Raw genomic sequence first — 27,401 nt, forward strand, 5'->3', positions numbered from 1 at the left:
TTTGTTGTTAAGAGAAGATAGCGCAGTTTAATTAACCTTTTAGTTTGTTTTCTCTCGCAACTTTCTACTTCAGCAGTTGTCCTACATTGTTGTCTGAAATGAATCCCTGTGAGTCTGAACTGTATACATACTGCAGTGGTAGTGTATAGTCCTGTCCCCTCATCAGTTATCATCACATATTGTTACATCTTGTCAGTGTGTGTGGTCTGTATAACAGTAAGTCAGCTCTTACAGTACGTGCATATGCACTTGGTGACACTGTATAGCTCACTCCAATAGCCTTCGTCTTGGCCACAGTTATCATTCTTCTACCAGGCCCATCACACAGTAGGATTTGTCAACCTTTGTTGTGCGCCAAACAGTAGTAGTGATAGAGATGGATTGTGGCAGGCAGAACTAATATAAGGTCTGTGCTGAAGGGCCCATAGGTGTCACAACTGTGCCAGACTGTACCAGGAGTGTGTGTGTGTGTGTGTGTGTGTGTGTGTGTGTGTGTGTGTGTGTGTGTGTGTGTAAATATATATATATATATATATATATATATATATATATATCAGCAAACATAATACTGTAGGGTATTACTTTACATATGTTGTGTTCCCCTCGCAGGCGAACACAGGGGTTGGTGTCCCTCCCCCTCACAACCTGATGTCAGTGTCTTAGCAGACTCCCATGATGATGGTGGCCATAGTGAGGCACAGGTGGGGTCATTGGTGCCTGGACTCGTGCCAGTGTTTTGCATCCCACTTTCACCCATCATGTCCCTGCACACAGTTAGTATGCCCACACATGCCCAGTCCCCAGCAGCCATGGATAGTGGACAGGTTATGGGTGGTGGCATGGAAAGGCTAGTGTGTTGAGTATGGTGAGTGTGAGTGTAGACACCAGCCATAGACAGAGAGCAGGCAAGGTCACACACAGGCAGATGGACAAGGGTGCTCAACCAGGGACTGCTACTCATCACAACCCTGTCACAACTGCTATGGCAGGTGTCACCAGATGCATGTTATGATCCATCATGGAGGTACAGGTGTGTGTTGACTGCAATACCAGACAGATGCTCAGGGTCATGCATGCAACACTCCCTGCCATGCATGGCGATCTCCATGGAAACTGTGATGCCATACATCATCCTGGCAATATTATCGATAGACAGTGGGCTGAGACATTATCAGTGCTCAACTGTGTATTGCCTGTGCTCGAGCATGTGGTGGGAGAAGGTTATTGGCCAGGTGGATGTAGGTCGGCAACATGATCAGCTGTGAGCCCACATGGCCATGCATATTAACAGTCCCATAGTGGCAGTACCAACAGCACTACTGGAGAGTGGGTGTTGTCCACACCACACTGGAGCAGGCCATACCCACATTGTCCTGGCCAGTCCCATCAGGGATGCAGAACCAGCAGACAGCAGTCACCATCAGGGCATAGTACCACATCTGGTATGGGCCTAGCAATGCCAGTGATACTCCTGGCAGAACTGATTACCGCATCCCTGCCAGGAGACAGTGAACTGTACATCCTGCCATGTACGGTCCACAGCTGTGCAACATAGACTTGTGTTAGACATCCACATTGCTTGTAGGTATGCAGATGAACACCCACACATCCCTATCCCAGGCCAGTCACTACCAGACATGCACAGCTCCTCTGCACGGCCCAGTTGAGCATCACCCCTCCAGACACAGAGACACACACATACACACACACACACTCGCAACAGATTCAGCTATCAGCACCTGTTGCCCCTGCCATTTCTGTCACATCCACTCGACCGCCATGCAGTTAATGAGGGTTTGCCTGGTACTGTGTATGACAAGTTTGGGTTATGTATTCCTGACACAGGTCAGCCTGTATTGCCTAACCTAACAATCACCAGCGTGTGCATGTGCTATTTCATATGCATGTCTGGCCTCTCATGCTGGTAGTGCATACAGAGTCATAGTCCTATACATGGGGCAGCTGATGGGCTGAACACAGCCCCTACCTGCACAGTCTTATGAATGATAGCACAAGATACATAACACAGATAGCACAGTGGTACTGTAGTGTGGGTGACAATTGCAGGGACTGTTAGGATTGGCAATAGTGGGGTCAGAGACCCTTAATATGTTAGAGTCATCTCACACACACATGCACACCGCTGCATGGGGGCATGCATTGAGGCACACATGCGCATGGAGTTGACACTTATCAGAGTAGATTAACTATCCATCTATTAATGTACAATACACAGTGATATAACCATTGCATCACAGTGGCTTGGTGTTAGGAGCTGTGTAACTGTGCTTGTATCATGGATAACATCTGTATGGGCTGACACTAGTTTACCAATGTGGAATTCACTCGGTGGAAGAGGCAGACAACATGGTATAGCCATCACATGCACACAATGCAGACAGCCACAGGGGCTGTGCATATAGAAACACATACACAGTTGCCAATAGACATATTAGTAACCCTACATATCCACTTGTATGTACTATAGTGCTGCATACACATGCCATGCTCCACATACATTATATGCCTGGGACTTAACACAGATCCTCTTACAACAGGTAATCTTGCAAATGCAAGACAATGGTCTTGTCTACTGCTCCTACATACCTGCACAAGTGATAGTGTGACAGACTTTGTATCAGCATGATGTGTCAGTCAGGTATGATGTCTGATGATGGCATGTGTGTCAGCACTGTAACTGTGACATGTTTGGCAATGATATCACAGGAATGCTCATTGTCAGGAGACACAGACAACATATAGGTTGCAAACATGTGGCTATCCCATGTACATCTATACAGATGACTGGTATGGGCTATATAGTGTTACAAGGTGCATGTGAGGCAGATGCCATTAACAGGTTCTTTAAAGTAATGTCATGGATAGGTGTTCAACAGGCCATTAAAATGGTATAACCTACACACACACACAACAGCCATAGGGGATAAGCTTCACACATTACTATAGTTGTTGGTATTGAGATTAGCAGTCCTACCTGTCTAACTATTTCCACTATAGTATTACACAGTTATTGCACACACCACAGAGCTTAGAGGGCTAAGTGTATACAGGTACATCTAGGATGAATGACATCAGCAGGCCTTGTAAAATAGGGCAATGGGACTTGAGCTGGGTGATACATGCCTCAAAATGGTATAACTCACACCCCCAGTGGATATGATTCTCACCCAAACACACACACACACACACACACACACACACACACACACACACACACACACACACACACACACACACACACACACACACTTGCCACAACTGAGTGTGGAACCCCTGCCTATCTAGGTATTTGTACTACACTGTTGCATAGTTATTACACATGCCACCAAGCTTATACAGCTGAGTGCTGTCCAAAGGTACTTCTAAGGGCAATGACATCAGCATGACTGCCAAAGTAGGGCACTGGGAAGTTTTGTGGGTGGAAAAGTCCTCAAAATGCTTCATCCTACAAACATACACACTCTTGCAAATACACTTATACAAACAAACATTTGCCAGACCTGGGAATAGAACCTCTTCCTATCTAGTTATTTTTACTATAGTGTTACGCAGTTCTCGCACATGCTACAGGGCTTATAGGGCTGACAACTGCCCAAAGGTGATTCTAAGGGGAATGACATCAGCAGAACTGCTAAAGTAGGGCACTGGGTGGGAAAGGCCTCAAAATACTTCATCCTACAAACATACACATTTACACATATACATACACATACACACACATTTGCCAGAGCTGAAAGCAGAACCCCTGCCTATCTAGTTATTTGTACTCTAGTGTTATACAGTTATCACATGTACTACAGAGCTTACAACTGCCCAAAGGGGCTTATAAGCAGAATAACATCACCAGGACTGCTAAAGTAGGGCACTGGAAAGTGTTGTGGGTGGGAAGGTCCTCAAAATACATCATCCTATAAACACACATGCTTACACACACACACATTTGCCAGAACTGGGAATGAACCCCCTGCCTATTTGTTATTTGTACTATACGGTTACATAGTTATTGCACGTGCCACAGTGCTTATAATGCTGGGACTGTGCAAAGGTACTTCTAAGGGAAATGACATCAGCAGGACTGCTAAAGTGGGGCACTGTGAAATGTTGTGGGTGGGAATGGCCTAAAACTGTTTTACCTACAAACAAACAAACACACACTCCCTCTCTCTCTCGCACACACACACACACACACACACACACACACACACACACACACACACACACACACACACACACACACACATTTACATTTGTCAGGACTGAGATTAGAACTCCTCCCTATCTAGCAATTTGTAGTATAGTGTTATGCAGTTATCAGATGTGCTATGGAGCTTATAGGGCTGGTAGGTGTCCAATGGTACCTCTAAGGTGAATGACAGCAGCAGATCTTGTGAAGTAGGGCAAGGAGAAGTGTACTGAATGGGAACAGTCTCCTAATACTTAGACCTATGGACACTCACACACACACAGGCAGGTGATGTGATATTATAATCCCCACCTCAGTACTATTACACAGTGGGCTCAACTTTTATGCTCGCAAGTGTGACTGGTTACAACCAGTATGCCATTGTCTACAGCAGGACATCACTCTATGCCATTCAGGGTATCCATGTGTGTGACTTACTCTGTGTCCCCCTGTGTCCCTGTCTCTGTCACTGTCTGTTTCTCACTTCCCCACATCTTTGTGTGTGTATGCTTGACATATTGTCTGTTGCCCATATATATCATAGAACATAGGTTCATAGGTTAGTACTAAGCTAACTACCCTTGCAAGCCATTTCAAGCCTAGCCAATTATCCCTTGTGAGACTCAAACCCTGCACCTTGTGTTTGTAAGGCAAACACTTTAACCATTAGGCCACCCTCCCAACCCATGTATGTGTATCACATGCAACATATGCAGATATATCACATATGGGACACCTACAGTTAGCTGAGGGTAATCCTGTCTGATGGTTGTGTGCAGGGACAGTTAAGGTATACATAGCTGTCTGTATGCACAGATATATATATATATATATATACACAATACAGTCATATAGTCCGATGTGGGTTCCAACATGGCCTGTGACTCTCTAAGTGTAGGAGCATGTCCAGTGTGACCTTTTATAGTGAGAGTGGGACTCTAGGTGTACTCTGGTCCAGGGTTTTGTGTGCTACAGCAATACCTCTCAGGAGTAAACAGGACTTTCCTAGGGGTACTGGGTTTGTTTAGCAGACATTTTCTGACATATCTGTAGTCTGACACTGCAATGTATTATGTCATTACCTAGTGACAGACATCCTCAGATCATCACAGTGCTTTATCAGAGGAATACAAGATGTATGATGCACAGACCAATATTATGAGCCCATCTACCTACATTCTTGCCCAACAAGGTGAGTTGGGAGGTGTGGCTACAGTCAGTTGACTGATGATGCTGTGTAAACACTCCAGCAACTTGGTGATATACTGAGTGGGGATTTCCTGCTTGTGTGGTATCTTTCTTGCCTGAGATGTCATATCCTGGTATGGCCATACCTCTCAAATGTACATTTTTTGGCAGATTGTCCAGGTGTTTACCTAGAGGTTTCATCCAGTCTACATAAACTTGTATTTTTATGGCATGTTAGTTGCATATAATTGAAGACTGATGTTACAAAATAATGAAAGACATTACTGTTTTATACTACATAACCTTCAGACCCCTCATCCTACCAACTTTCTCAGTATGTAAGGGCAATATTCACAACACATGCCTATCATTGTGCTTTTGTCCCACTTTTATTTCTGACCTTGTCCAGATGTCTTGCTGTCAGAGGTTGGGAGGTATGGGTTTGGGTACAGAGTGCATTCTACTGTGCTGACATGTCCATTATATGTGTAGTATATTCCACATAGCACTGTGACTTCCAGGTATGTCAGTGGCAGAGCAGTAGGTCTAGCTGACATGCATAATAGGTGGCACTGCATTTATCTGTATATGGCCCTGTCAAAGACAGGACAGTACCTAGGCCACTTACAACACAACAGTTGGGAGCAAGTGCTGGACAGATCCTGACAGTATTAACCACACATACACATAGCTCATTGACCCCTGCATATTGTGGACGTGCAACATGTTTTCATGTGTATTGGGACAGCACTAGCAATGTGGGCTCTGCTGCTATTTCCCTGCAAACATACATATTACTGAATTTCTGTGGGTATATGGGGGGGCACACCTGTCAACTGTACACATTTGCACAGACTGTGTTGATAATTGGTTTACATTTTGGTTCCATTTAGCATACTATTGTGCCCTGTCTTGGGCACTAGAGGCATATCACTAAACACCACAGGTCAGATTGTAATGGCATACATTTGAGTTTCAGACTTCTTACCCTTCAGAGCCTTACTGCAACTGCAAGACCTGCTGTGCTATCACTGTGTAAGCCTGTAGGGGGGTAATTCAACATTGTTGCCATTTGTGGGCCTTTGCCAGATATTTCTTTATGGTTTTCTACAGCTGACTTGCTGGGTGAGGCTGAGGGGGTGAGTATGGGACCCACACACTGACATCCGTGCCTGTGACCTATGACCCCCCCAGTTTGTTGCCCCCCCACCTATACTGCAGTGGGATTTGCCACCTTGGATACTACTGTATAGTGTGGGGAAGCCATTATTGGGCAGACATTTCCTGGTGTCCCACATAGCTGTCAGTTGTCTGCTGTTATCACAGTAGGTCACCCCATTCCCTTGCATGCATGCAGCAATACCATAGATATGCTACCAGAACATATGATACATTCATTTATTGTTAAGAAGACTGACTTACCTTGTGCCTGCAGCAGTTGTGTGGATGGTGCTTGAAGGCTACCTATGTCGGAAACACGCAGTACACTGCCTATAAATGGTAAGTTACAGGTAGTGTGATGTGTGTGTCATCCATTTTTACTGTGCATGCGAATCAGAGAGAGGTGTCAGTCCCTGTGTGCCTACAGTGTCAGTGTATGCTTGTGCTATGTGCTGCCTCTTTGCCAAGGCTGGGCCATACTGGGCACACTTCTATCTGCCTACAGGAGCTGGCTCAGGGGGGTTCCTCTTCCAAGTCCCTCTGTGCCTGGCAATGGTGGGGTGGCTGTGTGGTCCTTCCCCGTGCTGTTCCTGCTGCAGCTGTTTCTGCAGGATCATATTGGGTAGCATGGCACATACTATGAACATGTGTGCATTTGTGGCTGGAGAATACTGCAAGGCTCTACCAGATATGTCAAGGCAGTGGAACCGTGACTTGAGCATCCCAAACACATGCTCTATAATGATCCTGGTTTGCGTGTGTGTGTGCCTCATTATGGCATTCTTGAGTGTGTGTGTGTGTGTGTGTGTGTGTGTGTGTGTGTGTGTGTGTGTGTGTTTGTGCATTTCTGATGGATGTCATCATCCATGGATCCAGTGTATAGCCAGCATCCCCCACCAGATGGCCATATGGGATGTTCCTCCTGACAAATCCCTGATACAGCTGTAAGGAATGCCAGATGTGAGAGTCATGATAGCTTCCAGGGCTGCCAGCACAAACATTCATGATAATTCCCTGGAAATTGCACATGACCTGGCAGTTGATGGAGGGGAAGCCATTGCAGTGTATGTAGACCCTACCCTGCTCACCGGGTGGTGCTTTGATGTGGATGTGCATGCATTCTATGGCACCCAGTACCTCCTGGCAGTCTGCTACATTGTGCAAGAGACACATATTGCTGGTCCTCTCCTCACAGGTGCTGGGGAAGTAAATGTGCTCACCGCCATGTGGTAGCATGGCATCCAGGATCTGGGGGAGTACCCTGAATGCAGATGCATGTGAGACCTCCATGATGTCCCCAATAGGTCTATGGAAAGTACCTGTAGCTAGTATTCTTAAGAGTACACATACCTTGGTATCCACTGGGATGGGTTCTCCTCTGCTGGCTCTAAGTCTGAATTGAGGCCAGCACAGATCGATGATTTGCTGAAGTATGTCACTGCCCACCCTGTAGTGCTCTACTATGTCCAGATCAGGTAGCCCCTGGTAGGTTACCCTGGGTCTGAACACTCTTCTCCTCCCCCTCAATCTGGAGCAGTTGTCAGCTTTATCCTCCTCACTGCCGTCAGCCTCCTGCACATACTGATGTATCAAAGCAACAGCGGCCCCTAACATTTTGTCGGTTAAAATTCCCCTGCATGTGTACACCAATGGCGCAGACTTTGTGGGAAAATCAGACCGAAAGGTGTTTGCACAGTTTATACTGTTGTGTTGCAGCTTCTGCCTATATGATTGGCCGGCTATGATACATTCCACCTGCTTGCTATTTTATTTGTACTTGATTGCTTTTATTCTGCTATTTCCCTTTTTTCCCCTTCCCATTTCCACCCCTTTTAAGCCCCAAGGCGTGCCGTACAAACCTGGTGCCCAAATGTAAACAGTTCTGCTATTTCTCGGGTTTTGTTTTTTGGCTTTAAACTGGGTTCAAGCCACACAAACCTGTTTAGCTAAAGTAAACACTTTGAAGCAGAAATGGCCTTCCCTGGATGCGAACATGCTCTTCATTTCATGGAATACATCAATACAGCCTCGGACACACACCCTTGCTTAGCTGTGCTTAGCTAAGCGCAACTGGGAGCCATGGAGCTCCAATGTGCTTATACCAAGCATGACACCCCTCCCCCCCATTTCATGTCCATTACTCCTCCTGCTTACACCACTTTCTTATAGCTCCTACACGGTTAGGAGTAGCCAGGGAATGGTCTCCCATTTAGTGATTCAGTAAAATTTGCTCATTTGCATACCCTGCTAACTTAGTCCCTAGTTACACCACTACACCACAGCCTTCCTCCTTAGTAACCAGTGTTATCTGTTATTGTTTTGATTCTGAATGCCATAGATTATAATGGCACAATGCAGATTTCACTTAGAATGGTCTTTTCACATTTTTTTATTTTTGGCACAATCCCGTTTGCACGCCGCTGCGCTGTGCTTAAATGGTCGAAATCGGCCAAAAGAAACCCTTTGATTTTTATCATTTTGCAACACTTTTCTATGCCAATGGCCATATATTTGCCCACTGGCATGTCTAAGGATTATAATACATGCTTTACTTTGAGTTGTTATGTCTCCGTTTTGATTTTTGCAGAAATGTATTCGGCTAGTAGCCGAATACATTTCTGCACCTCACACTGTTCTTGCACGGATGCCTGCCTGCTTACAGAATCATTAATTCACCTCATTTGTATGTTTTTCACCAGCAAATGAGGTAATTAGCATAATTCAGTGGTGTCCATGCAAGAATAGTGCTAGCAGGCTCATGCACGGCCCCAGCCTTGTTTACTGGATCGTTCGGTGACCATATTCAATGCAGGAGCTGCTACACTATTCCTGCACAGAAGAATCAGCTTATTGAATCCCTGGGATTGTGTCTGTTGCTGCACTGAAACTGAAAGATAACATCTCTTTATGGTCTGGCTATAAAATAATTTCATTTCAGTTATTTTTTCTGAAGTTAACTTCCTGTATTCCAGTTTCCACTGTTAAATATACATTTAAACAGTTACAACAGTGCACGTACATTTCTGTTCTTTTCCAGCAGGGCATGCTGTGGTTACATTTTAAGCACAAGCACTTTATAAAATATCTTTTCAAAAAACATGTCTGTACAAACCTAGTTTGATATATACATGACATACAGTTCTAATGCATTTGTAACAGAAGCATCTTATATGAATCATGATGATATTTACAGAAGACATATAATTATTTACAAAATTCCAGCTAGCTAGGCTGGCAGTATCCCCTTTCATCACACTAGTCAAGAAACAATGGTTCTGTTTGCAGATGATATTGTTTTATACCTGATAAAACCAAAAAAGGACATTCTGGTGTTGTGGAGTATTTTGAGGCAGTTTCAAATCTTTTTGGGATACATAATTAATGAAGCTAAAACAATGGCAATATCTGTAAATTATGTTCCCACACATTTATTTATATTTAACATTTGTTGACCGGGAAAGTCCGACTAGGTTCCACAGATCCTGTTTTCAGCGGAGGCCCAGGGAGAAACACCCCAGAAGCATGTCTTTAGAATGTGGGAGGAAACCGGAGTACCCGGAGGAAACCCACGTGAACGCAGGGAGAACATGCAAACTCCACACAGAAGGCACCCCAGCCGAGAATTGAACCGGAGAACCTCTTGCTGTGAGGTGACAGCATTAACCGCTGCACCACTGCGCCACCCGATGAATTGGTTCACCAATATCCATATTTACGGGGACATGATAAAATTAAGTACTTAGCAGTATGGATACAAGGGAAGTCTGGTATAGCAACTAAGTATATGTGGGAAGAGACTAAACAAAAGATATATAATAAGTGAGAAATTGGAAGCTGTGTTATATGGACATGGATAGCAAGATACAAGCAGTTAAAATGCTTTTAGCCCTTTACTTTTATACATGGGGCAGACATATTTTTGTCAACCAGGGGAGAAGTTGTGAATCACAACTAATAAAGAGTTGAAGGATGTTATCTGTGAGGGGAAGATGGCAAAAGTCAAGTGGGATAAGCTGATTTTTCCAATCGAGCAAGGTGGTTTGGGATTACTCAATTTGAAGGGGTATTTCAGAGCTACACAGTTAAGGCTCCTATACGCCTGTTGTACATAGCAGAAGCAGAAACCTATAATGCAAAGTGGAAAGGGATGATGAAACAAGGGGGAAACTCAAGAAACAAGGAAAGAATGAGATTTTGGATACATATCCTTAAGGAGAATATCAGTAACAATATAGAATGTTATATTCATAAAGTAGCAGAAAGTATTCTAAAAACTAAGCCAACATGGGAATGGAGCAAGGAGATTCTGTAGATAGGGATGACTGCAATTTGGGATGCAGACAGTAGACAAGAAGGAATATAATTTATTGGAGAAAACAGGCAAAAGAATCAAGGTATTGGGAGTAAATAATTAGGGAGGGAAAGGTAATAGCATCGGAAGAGGCCAAGAATTTATTTGGACTGCAGGCTAGATATTGCCTTCCATATCAAGGACTGATATCAGAGTATAGGCAAAGAAAAAGAAATAGGGGATCCTAAGTGAAAGACCAGGACTGGTAGAGGTTTTAGTAGAATCTAGAACAGAAGCTGCTGTTAAAGAAGGAGTAATTAGTAGGGCATACAAAATTATAAAATATTGCATGATAACTAAAAGAATCAGTCAGAGGAAGTTAGAAAAGATTCTTAAGAGAGATTCGATAAGCAATTCACAAAGAAACAATGGGGTGCTATATGTATGTCTCCCAAATATGCAACAAAGCCTAGAAGATTTAGAATCCTTGCTTGGAAGTGTTTACACAGGTATTTTTATACCCCAAGTTAACTCCGAAGAATTTTCCTCAGGTAGACAGCAAATGTTGGAGGTGTGATAGGAAAGAGGTAATTAGGAACATATTTTCTGGGAGTGTAATGAGTTGGCAGACTTTAAAGATTACCTGCAGACTACTTTTGTCAGGGATACTGGGTGAGCAAATTGGTGTAACTAAGGAAATTCATTTTTGAGCTATGATATAGAAATGGAATTGTCTAGACATAGTAAGGCCTTGCTGAGTCTAATTATGGTGGCTACCAAAAAAGACATTACTAGAAAATCGAAATCAAAGTTTAAAACAACTGTACTAGACATAGTGAATATAGTAGCAGAGATAAAACATCTGGAATTAAGATCTTTAGTAAAAGGCAAGAGCAAATTACATTGAAAATATGGGAATTGTGGGAACAATACATGCAGAGGAGGAACAAGGATTAAAAGAAGCCCGGATCTGAATGAGCTATGTAATGTTTGACTGAAAATGACTGGATAGATTATAAGTGATGTTTAATGTTTGTAACTAAACTTATGTTAATATGGTATGTGATGTATATTGCTTGCAACTACAATTATTTCAATATGGTTTGTTTTCATTTATATAAATGCATGATTGCCTATGTCATACGTGATCATTTAATAAAAATGCTTCTTGTTTATAAAAAAAAAGGGTAGGCAGTATGAGCAGTTTTCCCCTCAACCATTGCCTTAGTCACTTTTTCAAAGAAGTCCACCAGATTCAGTAAGTATAATCTTCCTTTGACAAAGCCAAACTGGGATGAATCCAGTGTTTGGAAATCTCATATGTCCTTGTTGATAATTTTCATAATAATTCTTTCCATAGCTTTGCAAATAGGAATAGTTAGATTAATGGGTCTATACTTTGCAAGATCTATTAAAGGTCTTCCATTATGAAGGAGGATGAATGACATAGTCCTCTATTCACATGGTATAAAGTCTATTTTAAAACTATGCTTAAATAATGACTCTTGGGGTCCTGATAAGTTATATTTTATATTGTTCAGGAGGCATCTTGGAATGTTATTGGGACAGAATGAGGCCATGTTCTTGGCTTTAGTGAGTGCAGTCAGTACCCTAGTTATAGTTGGAGGTGTTATGTTTGAGGGTGTATTTGGGGAGATGGCTGGAGTGAGAGAGGGGTAAAGTTGAGCTGAATTTGTCCACTGACAGGTTTGGTATATCACCAAGCTCACCGAATGTGGCACCATTAACCACCAGTTCAGCACATTGCTGTATACTGATCTTGATGATTCTGACATAGCTGAATAAGGTGTTATAGTTATCTTTCACCTGACAGGCTATTTTAACCTCAAAGTTAGCTTGGTTGACTTAACTAGCCCTCTTAGTTACCTATTTAATTTGATGAGAGAGTTTTTATTTTATGGGAATTACCCTTTCTGATGTTTGCTGTATTTTTTCCTTTTGTTGTATATCCTGTTTAATTTGGGATATCACCAGGGCAGTTTGTTTTTGGGGCTAGTCCTGTGCTATCTTCAGCGGCAGCCTCTATGCAGCCATTGACATGGTTGTACAGAGCTTCTGAGAGCAATTCAGCATAGGCTGGTGTGTTCAAGGGGTTGTAGGGACACTGAATTTTGAGAAACTAACACTTAATAACAACAAGTTTGCCTTGGAAGAGTTCCTTACTCTTACTGGTATTAATGGGATTATGGAGTTGACTTTGATTTTGAAGGTGGCAGCTTTATGGTCAGACCCTTACCATAGACGATGAGATATTGGGGTTGGACTGCAGTGTTCTTGCATATTTGTGAGCACAAGGTACAGTATGTTGGACCCTCTAGTGGACATATTCATTATTTGCTCAAGGGTGTTTGTATTTATGAAGTCCAGGAATCTCTGTGCCTATAGATTTGAGGCAGTGCAGGATTCCTAGTCTACAGAGGGGTAAATTAAATCTCTCCCAAGTTTGGTGTTAGGTTGATAGTGTCTCCTGTTGGACCAAGCATGCACTGTGAGCTCATTGGGACATTGAGGGTGACCTATAGCTGGCTATGATGTGGTACTGGCTTTTGTCTGTGGTGATCTGCATGTGGAGGAACTCCAGCACATCATCCTGTCTGACCACCTTAGATGTATGCTGGTTATTGATGTATATTTTAAGACACTTCCACCTTTAGCCTTTGTCTGTGAAGTTAATGGTCTAAAGGTGTGGAAGGTACTGGTAGTCTCTGGTGCTTTAAACCTTGCCTCAGTAACTGCACAGATGCCTATATTCTCAAGTGTGAGGAGGGCTTGAAGGGAGTGTAGTTTTTTTCTTTAGGCTCCTGGCATTGAGCAGTAACACCTTGATGTTCAGTTGAGTTCTTTTTGCTATGTCAGTAGGTTTGTCAATTTGGGATTGACTAAAAAAGACACTATGGGGCTGAATAGCACTTTAGCCACTATTCTAAAACCTAGAGGAGAAAGGTGCAGACCATGACAAATATTGGATCCCCTTAGAATGACACGGAAAAACAGCCAGTTGTTGAATTCAATAATTTTTTGCTCATTTTGTGGCATGATCCTCAGAGATGGCAATATGCTTCTCAGTGCTAGGCTTATACCAGCCTGAGACACATAGTATGATGTCTCTCTTTGTATAGACCAGTGAGGTATATCTAAGGTCATTTACACCTAAATGGACTATGATGGAATCATACTGGTACCTGTGGTGTAATGACTGGAGTGCATGATTTGGCAGATCCTGGATCCAAATAAGCAGCTAACAGTTATCTTCTCCCTGTTCAGCCTGGATAGAGGGGCATCTGTGTATTTTACAATGGAATCCCCAGTGAAAAGAGCCCTGGGAAGTGTGTTTGCTTGCTTTAGGGGCTTAGTGTCTGGGGCTCCACTGAGAGTTACAGTATGTACATTAGGTGTTTTTTCTGAGAGCCTTTGCGCTTACTGAAACACAGCTTTGAAAAAGGTTGGTCTAGGTGAATTTGTTGTTTAGGAAGATTATTTTATGTGCCTCAGCATATGTTAGTCTGTGTGAGGTTGCATGTTATGTTAGGTAGGTGTTGTGTGTCTGTTTTTTATAACCTGATGTGAGCTTCTATGCGAGAGTTTAGCATCCAGTGTCATTGAGTAAGCACACCTCTCACATACTATATGGGCTTCTTTAAGAATTAACTGGATGTTGGTAAACATGAGACAATTGCTACATTATCTCAAGATGCCCATATCCATCAAGCTGGCTACAGAGATGTGAGGAAGTTGTATATCCATACTGCCCAGTCCTTTAATTAGTGAGTTACAAGAGGGTGGTGTTTTAGAGTTAGAAGGCTATTAAGGATGCATCCTAGGTGCAGTCTAATAATAGTGCTTTACTGGGCCAGATTATGCTAAACAGTACTAAATTCTACTAATTTTAATGTTTGCACAAAACTGAATTCGACTAAACGTTTAGGTGTTGCCACTTGACGCTCAGCTACCTGTTCTAAGCTTGTTGGTGAGCAAGGTATTTGCTCTATATTGCTGCTTTAGAGTGTACAGTTTTATTGACCATTCTACAGGGAAAATTTGCTTTCTATATGTTTGCTACTGTACAGGGCACTGCTAACCCATACAAACATGCAACATTTATAGCAACACAGAAAAAAACAGAAAACTAACTAATGAGCCTTCTGACCAATAAAATGACTATATTATGAGTCCTTTTGTGTATTTCCCATTTCATATAGACCAGGCAAACACATCCTGCCACAAGATGAATAAACAGAGCCCTCCTAATATAAAAACAAAGTAGAAGAGACCCACAACTGCAATGTTACCACAAACAAATTAAACAGCTAGCTGGAAATCCCTTGTTGAAGGTGATTTCAAGACAGTCTTACAGCAGTAACTGTGAGAGTAAGAGCATTACAAAAAACACGGTGAAATGCAGTGGCAGCTTGTGACTTCAAATTAAAGGGGATCTGCAGGAGACAGATACATGGGTGTGGCTAACTAGAAATGGGTGTGGCCAACTACACAGGGGTGGAGCCATGTTACAGTGGAATCAACCCTGACCATGCTTACCAATTTACATAAAATAAGTGCTCTGTCACTATTCACATGCTAAATAGTCTAACAACATATTAGAAACATTTTTGAGCAAATGTTCAGCATATACACGAACGGATATGAAATAACATACATTAAGAATTACTCATAAACTTACTAATTATTTTACATTCACCTTAAAGTACAGACAGAAAAGTATTACAGTTTTGTAAAGCTGGAATTACAACAGTAAACAGCAGGGCCATTTGTTTCATTCACACATAGCCCAACTTTCCATTGCCTACACCACCCACAATATCTGATTTGATCTTGCAATAACCGTCATTAAGGTAAGTATTCTTTTTTTCATGTAAACAATGCTCAGAGTTCAGAGCTTGTGGTTGATCTTACTTCACTCAGATGCACATTAATCTTGCAAAGCAAGCCAGAGCTGTAGTCATTCCATTCGCACATAGGCATTGCCCCCCTTCTCAACTGCTTATCCATAGAAGATGCTTTGAGCCTACAAGGTTTAAAATAATAAAAATAAAAGACCATGGTTTCATTACTGTATTTTTTCACATCACATAGCCAAGAACTTGCACGTTATCTTACTTCAGTTCACCCATATGCACTTTACTCATGCAAGAGAATCAATAAAAAAAGAGTATGCAAGAGTTCAAAACTTACTAAAAGCGCACCCAAAAACATGCTGGCTATGCCCTTGCAACTCCCCCTCTAATATCACCCACCCCATCCACCCACTACCTTTCTTTCCACCGCACTAACTACCTTGATTATAGCAAGCTCGGATGCTCATAAGCCTAGCTACTTATTATACAGCAGGAACTTCTTAATGTAACAATTGTTAATGTCTATTATGTACTTCGCAGATGATAAAGATTTTAGTTGTCTACTGATGTACTATGTTCTTCATCTGTAACTATGTTTGTAATTGTTAATTGTTATGTTGATCAAATTGTTAATTGCTATGTAAATCCAATGTGACCACTGTCTGTATATTTTAACTGTGGAGCTTTTCTCCCCGGGCCTCTGCTGAAAATGGACCTATGTCCAGTCGGACACTCCCGGTCAACAAATGTAAATAATTAATTAATTAATTAAAGAGTATAGTTTGTTTCTCAATAACAAAACATTGACAACCCATCCTAATGAAGCTTGACTAACCCTGAAAAAAACAATTGGTTAAAAAAAAACATGGCATCCACAAACAGACCCTGCCAGTGTATTATGCAAAAAAAAGAAAATGATCAACAGTTCCCAAACCACATTGCCTCCTTATTATCTGTTTAACCCTGCCAGGATATTATATTTAAAAAAAAAGAAAGTCATCAACAGCCCGCAAAGCACATACTATTATCTTGGTTGACCATGCCAGAATATTTTTAGAAAAAAAACATCACAAACAGCCCTCAAAACAGCCAGCTCACTGCAGATTTCAGCCTTTTACTACTATCTGGTTGACCCTGACAGACTCCAAGCCTAGGATGTCAGAAAGAAAATGCATACAACTCCTCTGCACCATTTAAAAAGTATCTGGTTAACCCTGCCAGGAAATTATAATTAACTACAGAAATTATCTGGTCAACCCTGCCAGGAAAAATAGATAAACACAGGAAGCATCTGCTTGACCCTGCCAGAAAAACAAAATGTAGAAAGTATCTGGTTGGCTCTGCCCAAAAAAAAAAAAAAAAACACTCAGAATGTAAGTAATGATATTTTTTAAGAGAAGAGAGTTCATTTAAAAAAAAATCTTCCTTGCCAAGGAATCATTGGCTTCTTTTACTTACCTAACAAGTAAAATTTCAATGATCCAAGTTTTGATCTCAGTTTTATTTATTTTTTTTTCTCCTGCTTTCCCAGTCAACTCGTCCATCCCTCTCGCTCTGTCCCTCACAAATTAACTGTGCTAAAGCATGGAAAGAGAATGCCAGAGCAATAGAACTAATCAGCAGCCACGTCACGTACTCAGATTATGTGATGTGTCTACTGACTTAACAGTCCTATCAAGTTATAATTTACTGCGATTAAAACCACAATGGCTTCTGGGCATCTTCATTGATGCCTGCAGTCTTCCCAATCCGGACTGTTTTAAAAATACTCCAGCGACATGAAAAATATTTTTTTTCTTTTTCTTTAAAGTGAAATTCGATCATGCATGCGCAGAGCTCCAAGTTCCGTGAAACATTGCATTTTGAACTTTGCTCATTAGTTTGCAGTTCAAACTCCTACTAGTGTGTAAAAATGACAAAACTGGGGGGGGGGGTAGCTGCAGCCTAATAGTCCAATACCATGAGCCACCCCTGTGAAATGCCCACATAAAAGCAGGAAAGAGTAGTCATCACTGAAAATGACTTAAGCAGGTGTGATTTAGCAATCAAAGATACTTAACTTTGTTGGAATGGCATTGAATCCAAGTAAAACACTTCTGGAGAACAGGCTAGGACTGCAAACTTTGCTAAGCTCTAGGAAAATGAGCAGGAGACAGTATGTGGTAAAGGAGGTTTACTCAAGAACAATGCTGTTTTGCTGGATGGGCACTCAGTATCATGGATCTGTCATGACTGATCCCCCCTCATGGTAGATGTTCTGGTTGTTGAACACAGATATAAAGGACAGGTACTCAACCTACCTAAAAACTAACCAATTATCCTGGACTCTAGCCATGTGACTAACTCCTCCTGTAGTGGTTATAACCCCAAACTTAGGCTCCCTGCTGAGCCATGCCACAAAACCCTGCCTTCACCAACTAGCCTGCTATCTACAAAATGTACAAAATATCCTAGATATATGGCAAATATGTCTGTCCCAAACATTTTGTTCTATTTTTTTATTATTTTATTTTTCATCCCCTTTGAATGTCCACCAACTTGACAATGGCATCCCTAGATCTGGATACAATCCCTTTGTTTATAAATTGTGCTATAGAGAAGGACTTTCTTACAATAGACACATTGGGCAAAAGTTGCATCAATGTTTATATTTATGTTGTTCGATTAAATAATCTTATTTAATTAGTCTTATACCTACTCAAAATAGGAAAGTGAGAGACTTGCACATTCATGAAGACAATACAAAAAGACTATCTATTCAAATGTTAGCACTCAAAAGGCTGAGTGCTGACAAGCCAGAGAAAAAAGACCAAAAACCTAGAGAAGAGTGAATCTAAAAAATTGCAAATCTCTGCCATACCTCAGTGAAAAGAGAATTTTCTGAGAAATGACAAGTTGGACATTTTAAATGGTTACCGTACAAAAATACTAGCTTTTTTTGTGCCTATGTCTATGATATGTACTGGCAGACATCGGTAGCCTTATTTTATATTACTATGCCAATGTTGCCCTTCAACCTGACAAGATCAGAAGATTACATTGTTTAGGTATTTATTTATTTATTTAACTGGGGAACCACAGAATCATGGAGTCCAATCAATTATATACCATGAAAACAGCAGCAACTGCACATTTACAGAAAATCTTCCTCATGAAACCTCCTTCTTTACCAGGAACCAGAACTAATCACAGCACCACAATGCTTCCTAACAAGCCATTACCATAGCAATCTTAGAAAGTCTCTCATCTGTAGTAAGATATATTATTCATTTAATACACCAAAGCAACTTTCTTTGCCTTATAATAAGGTTAAAATAAGAAGAATGCAGATATATTTGCACTTTCTGTTTTGCAGGTAATGTTTGCGCTTTGTGTTTGGCATGTGACTGCTTAATCCTAAACACAATAATGGTCAGCCTGCTGTCTCCAATTGAACGCATTAAATACCTCTAAAAATGGAGGTACGTGTGCCAGTCAACAGACCAATACCATTTCTTTGATCAATTAAACAACCACTGCTCAAAGGTGGGCAATGGCAGCTGTGATGCATGGTCCTGCAGCTTGTCACTGAGCTGCACAATGCACAAAATCAGCAGCAGTTTTTATAGGTTTGTCACTGTAATACACAAAGTTCCACAGATCTCCGTTTCCCCTTAGTCTTACAATAATGCATGTGTTTAATGTCTTTTATCACTGATTAGCACTATGACATGCTCACATGACAGGGATAGCACAACTGCAGTTGTATACAAACACTGCAGTGCAAAACAACAACAACAACAAAATGTACACCCAATGGAGATAGGTAATAATGACATTTATTTGAGCCAGTAAAATCCAAGATTTCATTTAAAACCCTACACAAAAGCTTGAATTTTGTTCTGGTGATTACAAATTTATTATATTTTTTGTTGGTTGTACCATTTTTCTTTTATGTTAAAGATTCTGCCCAAGCATCTGCAAGCTCCTTTCTTTTTTGAGACCTAGTCTACCCTCCAAAAATATGTACTTGAATGCTATAGATTCATGATATGATATTTTATTAAAATATCTTATCCCTTCTCATGCTGTTAATCAGTTAAACCCGTCTTACCTGCTTGTCATCACTTTACCTCACTATACCGTTCTTGTTTATGTATTGAATTATTTTGTTTGCCTGGGTATTTATTGACTGTGAGGTTTAGCTGCGCAGACCCCCACTTACAGAGGGAACCTGGAGAGAAAAGTTTCAGATGTACATATTTTAGTAAGAAATAAATTCCATGATATACATTTCATTCAAAGAAAAGTTAAGAAATTAGTGTAAGCATAGGAGCATATAGGGTGTGCTATGACAACAAGGACTTCTTAAAGGGTCAATGGCAAAGTAAACAAATTTGAAGAGAAACATGGATTCAATATTTACACACTGTTAACTGTAATTTGACTTTGGTATACCATTTATGATATATGAGCTAAGCAAAATCAAAAGTAGGAGTGGAGTTTGTATATTGTTTCAGCAAAAATGCAGGTGACTTCATAACATATACAAATATTAACTATATCAAATTCAAAACTGGTGATCTGCTTGATAAATACAAGCAAAATTCAAATAAATAAATCATACCAAAGTGACAATGGAAGAGGGGTATTATGGATAAAATGCAGAAAGTGTTAGGAGCTAGAGAAAATATGATGTACCAAAGGTTGCAAAAGACTCTGATAACGATAAGAGAAGTGATGAAGAAATTGGGGAGACAGGAATTGTGTGAATACATGACAGTTAGGATGATGGAAACAGGTAACAGGAGACTAGGTGGAAGTTTAGGAGGAAAATGATGTGTAAAATGAAAAAATAGAAGGCTTATGACTGTTTAGCTAAGTCAATTAAGTTGTCTTACAATTACAAGACCTCTTGCTGGCTAGGTAAGACTTGATGGCTAGTCTAGTTTAGTGGCAAATTCCTGTATGTTCATAGGGTATTTATTTGTATGGCTATTTTGCAATCTAGGCTGAGTCTTCTCTGCTGTTTGAACTTTGACCTATTGATCAATCAATAACGACTTCAGCATTCTTCCTATCACAATATACTGCACTCTAGGAAAATAGTTATTTATTTAATTTCTTTATTTTTCTTAGCTCCTGACAAAGTAATAGCCTGTTACACTGTTTGCCATCTGATGAGTAAACAACATCAAGTAGAATTAACAATGTAACATTTCCAGGCAGTTCAGGACAGAGTTAAGGGTATGAACTGTTATATAGCTTCACCCTCTAGTTGTAACTTGTAAACTGTACAACTCTTGTCAAGTTACCTAATGAATCAGTGCTCCTGTCTTGCCCCTGAAAAGAAACTTTTAACAACTTAACTAATGAACTGTGTTCTAAGCTATTCAGAACTACATTTCCACAGTGGTTACACACACACACACACACACACACACACACACACATATATATATATATATATATATATATATATATATATATATATATATATATATATATAATTTTAACACACCTTGCATGTGACTTTATTCTATGCAAATATTCTTGGATGGCGTGATTTATTTACCTCTACATTCAGTCATTTAATTACAGTTAGCTATCATTAATATGTTGCACCATGTTTATTATCAGCTTTAAGGAATGGAACAGTAAAACAAGTTACTATGCTTCCCTACACAGATATAGGGTGTGATAAAAACATATATCTAATACACGCTGTAAGTATTTCAAGAGTAGAAAAATAATGAACAGTTTATCACTAGACAGAAGATATAATTAAATCTGCTAAAATTCCCCTTAATCCACAACATTTTTGATAATTGCTACAAAATAAACAGAGGTTTACATACTGCAGCCACAAAACAAAGACATTGACACCCTAGAACATCTTAATCCACAGCCCTCTAAACCTATACTAACCTAAGACAACCCCCCAAACAATCCTAAAAAAAAATAAAAATAAAAATAAATAAATAAATAAAATAAAATGCAACACAGACACATTTCCCATTTAATAAAAGTAAAAAAGAAATGTCAGAGACTGCACCTACAAAACATTTTTTTTTTGCATTTCTGCATAAGTGCATTTATTTAGTTCTATAGGAAACTATCTCCATAGGCACCAACTGTTGATGGCTGCTCAAAGAGCTGCCAGTTTTTGCAGAGAGCAGCACCGCTGGAGGTCATTTAATAGCATACTACTAAACACTCTCACTTAGATATTTAAGTGACTCGCCCCTACTCCCTCCCATTTACTAAGGATCTGGTATTATAGATAGGCACTTCCCTGTCATCTCTGTTTCTGGCCTGGTGGATATGAATATCATGAGGCAATGTAATAACTGCCTCATGTTCACTGATAACCATTTAATTTTAGAACATACACTGTGTGACAGATTTAGATACACAAAGTCATTGTAGGCAAAGCTCTCACATACACACATGAAAAATTCAAACCAAGTTGTAAGCATTACAACCAAAACATTCACTACCAACACTAAGAAACAAATGGGTCTATAGTAGTTAGTTGCAAGATATTTCCAGCAAACACCTCTTCATCGACACCTAACCATCGACAATCACTTCAGGGATTTGCAGAATTTTTCCAGGGCAATGAAGTAGTTGGCCAACTACACAACTTTACCCTTTTCCCTACTGTAGTGAGATCTCAGAGTTGGTATATATAGTTAGGGGGTAGAGGGCACAGCCCCCAAACATTAGGAGGTATGGGGGCTAAGCCCCCCCTCACTTGGGTGAGTTTGATTTAGTGTGTTCTGTGTTCTCTGATCTAACCCTGATGAAAATGTTATGTATTCACAAGAACAATTATACAAGGGTTATGCATTTCATGGACATGAGCCTTATTTGTGACTCTAACAGAACTTTCTGGAGAGACTGATTCATATCCCAAAGGGTACCTCATCTATGGAATAAATTTCACATCTTTGTACCTCACTGTCTTCAAAATGAATTTGGATAAATGGATTAGGAACCATAAATTAATGCCCATGGTACTGCTCAAGTACCTTATGGACAGAGGCAGTCTGTAAAATGACTCAGGGCTCCAAAATCAAAGACCCACTACCATGATACTACCCCATCCTATATCTGGGGAATTAAGATATAATATTTTCATATCCTGGATATTATTGACTAGGCTTGTAAAGGCTCTTGTGCCATTAGCATAGTAATCACCTAAGAACCTATGGCTGTAGTTTCCCACTTACATTAACAGGAGCCTCAACTTGAATAATGATTCTTCTGACACAGTTGCATGCTAATGCAGCAATCCAGGGAAGTGGCTAATGGTAATTAGTTATGTCCTCTCCCTCAGGAAATCAAAGTCGAGAATTAAGACATAGGGTAAATGAGCAGATTGGTAGGATTCCACTAGTCCATTAAATGTTAAGGGTCAGTACAAAATGCAAGCCTCTAGAAATCATTTCATTAAATATGAACATCCAGAAGTGTCTTCTTACTCCTAAAAAATGTCTTGGCTGTAGTACTCCAAATTATATTATGAGGTTTACCTTTGATCATATCATTCCCTTCTTTCCAAAGATGGATGAGCGCAATATCCATGCAAATGTCTTTCTTATATAAGTACTATAGTCAAACAATGGTGGGTTGTTTATTGCACATTCTACTGATAGGATGGAAGCCATAGCATGAGGTTGGTGGAGGTGGTTATAATGTATTTGAATAACCTTAGGTCAGGATGAAAACCTTGACATGTAATTGGTGGAGTTGGTTTTACTCTGTTTGAGTACTATTAGTAAAAACTATAAAAAAGTAGCCAAGCTAGAGTTTTCACTGTGTGATACCTTAAACCTCTTGTAATAGAGGCTTATGAGATATATGCAAATGACCCCTTAAGACATCAAGTGTTTCAGCTATAAGGCTTCTGAATGTGCATGACGTTTTACTTTTTTCTGTTTTAAGTCTTTATGGACAGATTTAGATCAAGAAAGCCAAATGTCACTAGCTGTGGACATGCATGTTTCAGCCTTCTTATGACCTCATCAGCATAGCATAAGTGGGCTGCTTTTCTATACTGTAGAAACACTGGGTTTTTAAAACCAGCTGATGTGGGGAGGTGTGTTAATGCGTGGAAGTATTTTGGATACATTCAGATATGTGTGTATGCATGTTTGTAGGAACATGAGTGAAAATGGTTGTGTGTGTATCTGTGTGTGTGTGTGTGTGTGTGTGTGTGTGTGTGTGTGTGTGTGTGTGTGTGTGTGTGCGTGCGTGTGTGTGTGTGTGTGTGTGTGTGTGTGTGTGTGTGTGTGTGTGAGTGTCTGTCTGTGTGTCTGCCTGAGTGAATGCACTAAGGGCATTAGATATGGAGTGAAGAGTGTGTGTGTGTGTGTGTGTGTGTGTGTGTGTGTGTGTGTGTGTGTGTGTGTGTGTGTGTGTGTGTGTGCATGTGTGTGTGTGATGGAGCATGCATGTGGATGAATGGATGAGTGATTGTTTGTTGAAGGGTAAATATGTGTGTATGTGTAGGAATGTCTGGGAGAATGTGTGTGGGGTATATACACAATGGTATCTAAATGCGTTTTTGTTTGTGTGCCTTTCACTTCTTGGAGTTGCCTCCAGAATCATTACTCATAAATATTTGTGAGGTAGTGTTACCTGGAAAAAAGGTGTATATGTCTGTGAAATACAGAGGCATGACTAGCTATTCTGGTGTGTGTGTGTGTGTGTGTGTCTGCACGCGTGCGTGTGTGTGCATGTGTGTGTGTGTGTGTGTGTGTGTGTGTGTGTGTGTGTGTGTGTGTGTGTGTGTGTGTGTGTGTGTGTGTAGAGAACGGGTGAAATGAGATAATGGTCCCTGAGCAGTGCAGATGCAGACCCATTTATCTCTAAGGTGTTGCTTCAGTTGGCATTAGAAATTCTTTGCAGGCAGTTCTTAAGTGGAGTGAAATTGTATTCTATCTGTTAGCCATGCAGTGTGAATACAGGGAGTATCCTGCATTGTTGTTAGTTTTTTTTATGGAGAGTAATGCTTCGGCAATGGACCATAGACATCTTTTAGTAGTGTAAGATTGAAGGAGGGACTGGAGATAGAAATTTGTCAGGGACATGCAGTAGTTTGAAGGTTGTAATTAATTGTGAGTACAATAGAGAATTGTTTGGTTCGAACCACTTTCGTTGTTTTAAAGAGACAATGATGTGATGTGATCTATATTGCTGATTGGTTGTGAAGTTAGCTACTCTATTGCAGCATTGTACTAGTTTGACTGATAGAGAGGAGAAGAGATAATTTAGGATATGAGTGGCATATAACAGGGTGCAGGAGTATAAAAGAAGTGTCTGCTTTATCTAGCAGAGTCAGTAAGGTGGTATATTACTCTGCAGAGACAGCCTAATGTTTGGTGTGTCTTCTTTATGGCTTGCTGCAGCTGGAGATAAAATTTCAGGAAGTCATCTATAATCACACCTAGTATTTTGGCATGGGATACCATTTCTTTATTGATTTTGTTGGATGGCAATATATTAAAGGTAGTTTATATGGAAGTACAGAGAGCTGGGGTGAGTAGTAGTAGCTGTTTAGTTTTTTTGGGGGGAGAGGGAGATTCAGGAGGAATTGTGAGCTGTCAAACCAAGCTTCTATGGAGGAGCAGTGTTCTAGCAGCTCATATTAGAGTGCAGTCATTGGTGTATTGTACTATGGTGGCCTCTTGGCTGCTGCGTTTAGGTCATTGATGAATAAATTAAACAGCAGTGGTCACTGGATGGAGGCCTGTGTGACTCAGAAGGATACAGGAAGGGAAAAAGAAAATCAACTTGCCATTTCACTGCTTGTGTCCTATTAGTGAGGTAATTAAGAAACCAGATAAGTGAGGAGGGTGAGAGAACTTAATTAGGATAATTTGATAACTGACTGTACCAAATGCCTTCTATAGATCCAGAAATATAGCTGAGGTAAGAAGATCTGAACTCTACTGTGATTTATAATATCTGTGAACATTAGAATGGTAGTGGTTGTACTGTGATTTGGTCTGAAGCCATGTTAGAGGGAAACAAGGTTATACAAAGTAATATATGTTGTAAGTCAAGAATGAATACATCTTTCTAAGATTTTGGATAAGTGTGGGAGAATGATAATTGATCTATAGTTTGTGAGCTCAGTTGATGAGTTCCTTTATGAAAGGATATTATATAGGATTTTTTTCATAAGGTGAGGACATATTTTTCAAGGATAGCATAGTTTATTAGAATCAAAACAGGATAAGCAAGGCTATCTGCAGCAAGTTGAAGGTTTTCAGATGAAAGTTGGGCTGGACCAGTGGTTGTTTTCTTAAGGATGCATAGGTATTTTTTAATTGTAGATATTGGCACAGGACAGAATGTGAAGGCGTTATGGCTTCAGTGATCGAAGTGGGATGGCTGGATTTGTAGTAGTTTTCTTTTGTAGGTGGGAGGTCAGTATTGTTATAAAATTTGAGTTAAACTGTAAGCAATGCTTTGCGAGTTATTGGTTGGGGATGGGCTGGGTTAGGTTGATTTTCCAGTGTTGAGCAATGTACTTATAAATTTCCAGACGTTTTTTATTTTGTTTGATGATTAATTTGGGTGTTGCTATAATAATCTTTTTTGTCCTGTTTTATGAATTGTTTGCTAGGGTTCCTTAACTGCCTATGTTGTTGCATGGATGTTTGAGTCTTGGTGTGTAGCCATGACTTCCAGAATTATCTCTAAGTTGCATGAGGTGCTTTGTTTTTCTACTCAATCAGGGAGCTGGTTTGCTTTTAATTCTTTTGTTTTTTAATGGTAAAGAATGCTAACTAAATGCTTTCAAGCAAAACTGAGTGGTTTTATCTCACTTTTATTAGAGACTTTTTCAGAATACAAACACACAGTACTGTACAAACCTTTAAATAGCCTAACAGTGTGAAGTAAGTAATTTGACCAGGAAATCATGTGACCAAACACTTATAGGTACGCACCAAATAAAATGTACTAAAACAAGCCCTTATTTTTAAAACACAATTAATAGATTTGTCATCATTTCAAACCTGGAGATGCCATAGACTTTGACCTTAGTTGCCACAACAACTCTACATATTCAATCTTATTTCCCCAGTTTCCACCTTGTACTGGATAAGGAACTTGTTGCAATACAAAAACATGAACGTTTTGAAACTGGTACATCATTGTGCATGTTTATGAATGGCATTAGTTGAATCTGGTTTTGACACTATAAATTATGCTCATAAATCCTTTATCTGATGGGCAATCTGCCTTCCTCACATAAAAACTTACCATAGGATATGCAAGAGGTTATATAAACCACCCTTTTTGTTCCACAATTATAATGTCCCACCCAATCAATGGTCATTTTATATCCTGGTATAGATATATTAGTTGTGTCATTGATAAATCTACATTGGTTGTGACAGCCACACTTAATCATTTTTCTACACTATCCGAGTAAGAGACAGATTTATTGTAATTGCTTTCAAGCTTGTCTTTAAGATTACTGTTCCTTTTACCCACTGCAAACACACATTGACTCATATATATCAATTTTGGCAACACCTTTAAAATTATTTTAGCTATTATAGACATAAAAACTTTATAATCTTGGTTTAAAATTGAAATCGGCCTATAAGAAACTGGGTCTCATGGGCTTCTACTATCTTTAGGTATTACAGCCTTCATAGCTTTCTTCCAGGATGCTGGGGCT

Source organism: Protopterus annectens, chromosome 7.part1, assembly GCF_019279795.1.
Source record: "Protopterus annectens isolate FY-2018-M chromosome 7.part1, PAN1.0, whole genome shotgun sequence".
Lineage (NCBI taxonomy): Eukaryota > Metazoa > Chordata > Ceratodontiformes > Protopteridae > Protopterus > Protopterus annectens.